Source organism: Tupaia chinensis, unplaced genomic scaffold (assembly GCF_000334495.1).
Source record: "Tupaia chinensis unplaced genomic scaffold, TupChi_1.0 Scaffold144982_1, whole genome shotgun sequence".
NCBI classification, from domain to species: domain Eukaryota; kingdom Metazoa; phylum Chordata; class Mammalia; order Scandentia; family Tupaiidae; genus Tupaia; species Tupaia belangeri.
Window position 1 is genome coordinate 1,431,358 of NW_006204841.1, and position 6,143 is coordinate 1,437,500.

Consider the following 6,143-nt stretch of genomic DNA (forward strand, 5'->3'; position numbering starts at 1 on the left):
AGGTGGCATGGTGGTTAAAGGCGCTGGACTCCTACACAGCCAACTGTGGTTCAAGTCACGGACCTGGGGGCTTGCTTTCTCACTCCCCCCCTTCCCCTCTCTCACTCTGTCCTTCTCTGGTCAAATTAAAATAAATAAATAAATAAAGTTAAATAAAATAATTCTTTAAAAAAAAATAAAAATAAATCTAGGAAAGAATGAGGCAAAAGTCCCTACTCTGCCAATTTTTCCCTAACCCTAACCCTCAACAGAAGGCTAACAGAGTATTAACGCCAAAGAATCTCTCCTCTGTGTTAACTACACAGACTGAGGGCCAAAGGCAATTTGGTGGTTAAGGCAGCTGGATCCCACATGGCCAACCGCGCAGTTCAAATCCCGGACCTGGTGGCTTGAAAAACACACCAGATGCATGTGTGTTCGTGCCCAAAATCATGAGAGGAGAATGGAGAAGAAGGGATTGTGGCGTGACTGTCCCTCACAAGAGATACTTGCTTATTTTTCTCTCTCTCTCCCCAGTGAGCACACGTGCCCTATAGAAAATGAGAGAGAGAGAGAGAGAGAGAGAGAGAGAGAGTGACCTCCCCCGCTATGTAAAGCAGCATACCTGGAGGAGGAGGCAAGGTCACGTGTTTAGGCGAGTTATGGGAGGCACCTGAGGAATAATACACTTAGTAGTTAGTGGAGTTAAGCAGAGGTAGCGAAGTCCTGCTTCTCAGCCAGTAACACAGCTCGTGCAGGTCACTGGGCAAGCCCTCTGAATTTAAAGGAAAAGCTGATACTGGGACCAGCAGACGATGCAATGGTCATGTCACTGGACTCCCACATGGCTGACCGCAGTTCCAGTCCCAGGCCCAGAGGTTGAAATTCATGCCAAGAGCGTGTGTGTGCGTGCCCAAAATCCCAAGAGGAGAATGGAGGGGAAGGGATTGCGGCGTGGCCATCCCCCCTGGGGGGTGATTTCTCACCTTCTGTCTCTCTGGCTCTCTCTGTCTTTCTGGTGAGTGCACACGCTCTATAGCAAATACCTCTCCAAAAAAAAATTATATATACGTATAACTGAATTATCTCGTCCGTACTTGGTTACTTACACCTCTCATTCTCTTACCTAGAAAAGGTGCTGAGGATTTTGCATTTTTTAAAATGTCAGTCTGAAAAGTGAAAACTACTTCTGTAATGTTTGAGTTTTTTTAGATTTATTAATTTTATTTCATTTATTTATTTACTTACTTATTTTTAAGCCAAAGAGAGACAGAGAGAGGGAAAGTAAGAAAGCAAGTGGCCAGGTCTGGGATTCAAACCTCAGTTGGCCACGGTCCAGTGCCTTAACCACCACACCACCTGATGGCCTTCATTTGGTTCCTGTAGTCAAGAAAAGAGTCATTACCTCCCACGTAATCAGAATTCAAGAATCGAAACGAAGACAGCCTGGCCAGCCTGCAGCCGGGAGGCCGCGTTACCTGATCTCCAGGCACAGGACGCACTCGTTGGCGTAGGTGGTCATGTCGCTTCCACACACGGCCTGCAAGATGCGGGGACAGGCTGGGTACATGCCGCTGTACTGGGAGCAGTTGGGCTAGGAAGGAAGGAGGAAGGGAGGGACTGGCCAGCGACCTAGGACACACCCTTCCCAGAACAGCTGAGGAGGGACGATGTCCTGAGTCTCCCGGATTTTCTAGAAACATCCCACAGTAAAATTATGAATATACGGGACCAGCCGTTGGCTGAATGGCTATGTCGCTGGACTCCCACATAGTTGGCCACGGTTCAAGTCCCGGACCTGGTGGCTTAAGCTCACACTGGGTGCGTGTGCGTGCGTGCCCAAGATCCCGAGAGGAGAATGGAGGAGAAGGGATTTCGGCGTGACCATCTTCTCTGGTGGGTGGTTTCTCGCTTTCTGCTCTCTGTCTCTCTCTGTCTGTCTGGCGAGCACACGCACCCTATAGCAAAAAAACTCTCAAAAAAATATGTATGTATATATGTATGAATATACATCATTTCAGATGGCATCAACAAGCTGGTAAGGAAGTTTTTGTTTTTGTTTTTAATTGTTTAAGGCAGGAGACTTTTACTTTTTTATTTTATTTATTTATTTAAGGTTTTGCTATCGGGTGCGTACATTCACCAAAGGAAGAAAGAAACAGCGAGAGGAAAATTGAGAAATCACCCCCCCAAAAGGGATGGCCATGCCACAATCCCTTCTCCTTCCATTTTCTTCTCAGGATTTTGGGCATGCACACACATGTGTCTGGTGTGAGTTTCAAGCCTCCAGATCTGGGACTCGAACCGCGATCAGCCATGTGGGAGTTCAATGCCTTAACTACCATGCCACCTGCTGATACCTTTATTTATTTAATTTCCCAGAGAGCAAGTGAGCTTACAGTGAGAGAGGGGGCAGTGAAAGAGAGGAGGGAAGTGAGGATCGCCCTCCTTGGGGAACAGTCATGCCACAAACCTCTCTTCTCCATCTCACCCGCATTTTAGGATTCAGGGCACGCATGCACATGTGCTTGGAGCGTTTTTATAGCTGTGGGGTCCAGGACTTGAACCCCACAATCAGCCCTGTGGGATCTAGCTGCTTTTACCACCACACCACTGACTAGCCCAGGCAGAAGACTTAATGTCTCTCAGATCCTTCCTTGAAGGTTCTGCCCAGCTGGAAGGCAATGTTGGCCTTGTTAGATTTGGTGGGGCCGGCAGGTGGCGTGGTGGTTGAGGGCACCAGACTCCCATACGGCCGACTGCTGACTGAGTCCCAGACCTGGTGGCTCGCTTTCTCACTTTCCCACTCTCTCTTGCTCTGTTTTCCTGTGGTCAATTAAATAAATAGATAAAGTTAAATAAAAGAATTATTTTTAACAGAAAGAAATTAGGTTTGGTAGGACCAGCAGATGACATAATGGTTACATGGCTAGATTCACACATAGTTGACAGTGGTTTGAGTCCCGGACCTGGTGACTGAAAACTCATGCTGGGATGGGACCAGCACTTGGTGCCAGCGGTTGGCGTAATAGCTATGTCTCTGGACTCCCATGTAGTCGACTGCGGTTTAAGTCCCAGACCCAGTGGCTTGAACTCATGCCAAGCGTGTGTGCGTGCATGCCCCAGATCCCGAAGGAGAATGGAGGAGAAGGGGCGTGGCCATCCCTCCTGGGGGGTGATTTCCCACTTTCTATCTCTGTCTCTCTCTGTCTGTCTGGCAAGCGCACACACCCTATAGCAAAAACCTCTCCAAAAAAAAAAAAAAATCTATATAGCATGTAAGTGTTCCGTAAATTTTTTTTAGAACTAAATAAATAACGCCACCTCTTTGCACCGGGAAGATGAGATGAGTCCTTAGGTCAAGCGGTCAGGGCAGTGCTCACACAGCTGGCCTGAGCATCGCTGTCGTGGTGCCACCGAGGACGCACGACAGGTTGAATGGACACAGAGAGAAACACATGGCGGAAGAGGTCAGGGCGCAAAAGATCCACTCTGAGCTGAACGCTCGAAGTCACTTAACCCACCGAGGGCAATCTCCTCCTACGTCAATATCCACCTGTCTTCCAAGGGTATTGGGACCTTCTAAGAGGCCAACTGAGAAACTGAATAAACAGACCATGGCCAGATCAATGTACAACTAAAAAATCTCTAACCCACAGTCTGCAACAACCTGCCCAGAAAACCCAATCATAATTAAGAATAACCAGCCAGAAGCCAGCAGGTGGCGAAGTGGTTACGGCCCTGAACTCCCATGTGGCGGATGACAGTTTGAGTCCCCCATCTGGCAGCCTGAAACTCGTGCCAGGCACATGTGTGTGCATGGCCAAAATCCCAGGAGGAGAATGGAGGAGAAGGGACTGCAGTGTGGCCATTCCACCCTGGGGGTGGGGGGGCTTTCTAATTTTCTGTCTGTCTGTCTGTCTATCTCTCTCTCTCTGTTTCTCTGGCAAGTAGACATGCCTTCGAGCAAAAATCTCTAAGAAAAAAATAAAAATAATAAATAAGCAGCCCAAGAAGCTAGCCTGCTGTAAGAAAAACCCATAGGACCCAGGCTGCTATCTCTAATGACAGGCAACCATGAACTCCCCTCCCTTTTATTTTTTTATTTTTTGTTTATTTTTTGAGAGAGAGATTTCCAATTTAGGACCACATAGAGAAGGCTAGGTATATCCCACGACCTCTCACTCAGACGCCTCCAGCTTCCCCCCAGCAAGCTCCAAGCAGGGCACACGGAAGCCTTTCCTTTTCCTACATTTCCCACTCCTTTGCCCGCCCGTGCTTCTTTGCCAAACAAGGGGACTCCCTTGCTCCAGTCCGCTCTGCGTAAATCGCCTCTGCCTGTTCTTCCTTGGTCTTTGATCACACCCACATTGGTTCATTGGATCAAGGACATCAAAGGTCGCGACCAAGCATGACTGTTACTGTTAGCCCAAGGGCCTTTCGAGTCATTACAGGAGATATTAAAGCAAACTGAGCCTTGCTGAGATATTTGTAACTAAAATGTATCTGTAACAACGTCTTGGGGCCAGCCCTGTAGCCTGGTATTTAAGAAACTGGATCTCATATGGTACACTATGGTTCAAATCCCAACTCTAGCAACTTGAAAAAATACACCAGGGGTGTATGTGTGTGTGCCCAAAACCCATTCAGGATGGAAAAATGGAGAAGTGTGACCATGCCCCACTGGGGGATGCTTTCTCCTTCTCTCTAGCTCTAGTGGGCACACGTGCTCTCTGGCAATTAAAATAATAAAAGTTTGGGGGCTGGGAGGTGGCGTAGTGGTTAAGGCACTGGACTGCCACATGGCTGACCATGGTTCCAGTCCTAGACCTGGCGGCTTGTTTTCTCTCTCTCTCTCTCTCTCTCTCTCTCTCTGGTGAGCACATGTGCCCTATAGCAAATTAAATAATAATAACAACTAATTCAAAATAATAATAATAAAAGGTTTGCCTGAGAACCTGACTTCTAAAGCAGTCAACACTTTGAAAACTGTCTGATCACACCAGAAAACTAGCCCCCACCCACACACGGTGCAGGACCTCACTGAAGCAATACAGTAGTTTCCAACTTACCGTTCTGTGGGTTGAAGGCAGATCTAACTGAGAGTCCTCAGAGGCTGCAAGAAGAAAACAGACATTTCAGTTTGTGATGACACTTTTTTTGGAGAGGATTTTGCTATAGGGCGCGTGTGCTCACCAGAGAGACAGAGAGAGACAGAGAGACAGAAAGTGAGAAATCACCCCCCAGGGGGGATGGCCATGCCGCAATCCCTTCTCCTCCATTCTCCTCTCAGGATCTTGGGCATGCACGCACACACGCCGGGCATGCGTTTAAGCTGCTGGGTCCAGGACTCGAACCGTGGTCGACTACGTGGGAATTCAGCCACATAGCCATTACCCTAACTGCTGGTCCCCTCCAAAAGCTTTTTGAAGTCCGCCTGGATCTGTCAGGCCCTACCTTCTCCCTTCTCTCTGACACCTGGCTTCTTCAAACCACCCCCAGTCCACTGCCCCTAAAAAGGACAATTTTTTTTTTCCAACGCCTCTCCTAAAGGTACACAGAGAAAAGGCTTTGGTTGTGTTCCCATTAGATTTGGTTGAGAAAGGACTTTGAAGCTACGGGCTAAAGTCAGAGACCGGCCTCTTAATTGTTCATCTGTGCTCAGGTAATAAATACAGAACAATAATACATGTTTGACGTTTCACTTCATTTTAAAACCATGTCAAGGCTGGCTTGACTCAATCCCCTTTCTCTGTCTCTCTTTTTTAAAGAATTATTTCATTTTATTTGTTACTTAGTTTGCTATATGGCATGCGTGCTCACCAGAGAGAGACAGAGAGAAAATGAGAAAGCAGGCCGCCAGATCTGGGACTTGAACAGCTGGAAACCATGCGGGAGTCCAGCACCTCAACCACCACGCCACTGCTGGCCCCAACCCCCTTTCTCTTAAGCATTCACAGTAGAACCCCGCACCTCCTCCCCACCCCCCGCAGGGACTAAGCAGGTGCGCGGGGTACCTAAAACCCCAGCTCCTGGTCTTAGGCACCAGAAACGCCGCTTTAAGCGACAAAGGTGTCACTGGGAAGAGTTGGAGCAGAGCCCGAGCAAGAACGAAGGAGGGTCGCCGGCCCCTCAGGCCACCTCCACGCCCCCAGCCTGGGTCC

The 6,143-nt window shown here is 48.3% G+C and overlaps 1 long non-coding RNA gene across 3 annotated transcripts in view; it reads right to left on the reverse strand.

The window, feature by feature from the left end:
* LOC102487832 (uncharacterized) overlaps window positions 1-6,137 on the reverse strand; it is a 7,331-nt gene extending 1,194 nt beyond the window's left edge. The window contains exons 1-4 of one of the 3 annotated variants that reach the window (XR_003547729.1): window positions 5,997-6,137; window positions 5,052-5,095; window positions 1,458-1,519; window positions 605-652 (exon numbers count right to left, since the gene is read on the reverse strand). This is a non-coding gene — a long non-coding RNA (uncharacterized LOC102487832). Of the gene's footprint in view, window positions 1-604; window positions 653-1,457; window positions 1,520-5,051; window positions 5,096-5,175; window positions 5,199-5,436; window positions 5,459-5,996 lie in introns of those variants that run through there. The other 2 variants (XR_001369684.2, XR_003547731.1) reach the window with 2 other exon arrangements.
* Window positions 6,138-6,143: the final 6 nt, after the last annotated feature.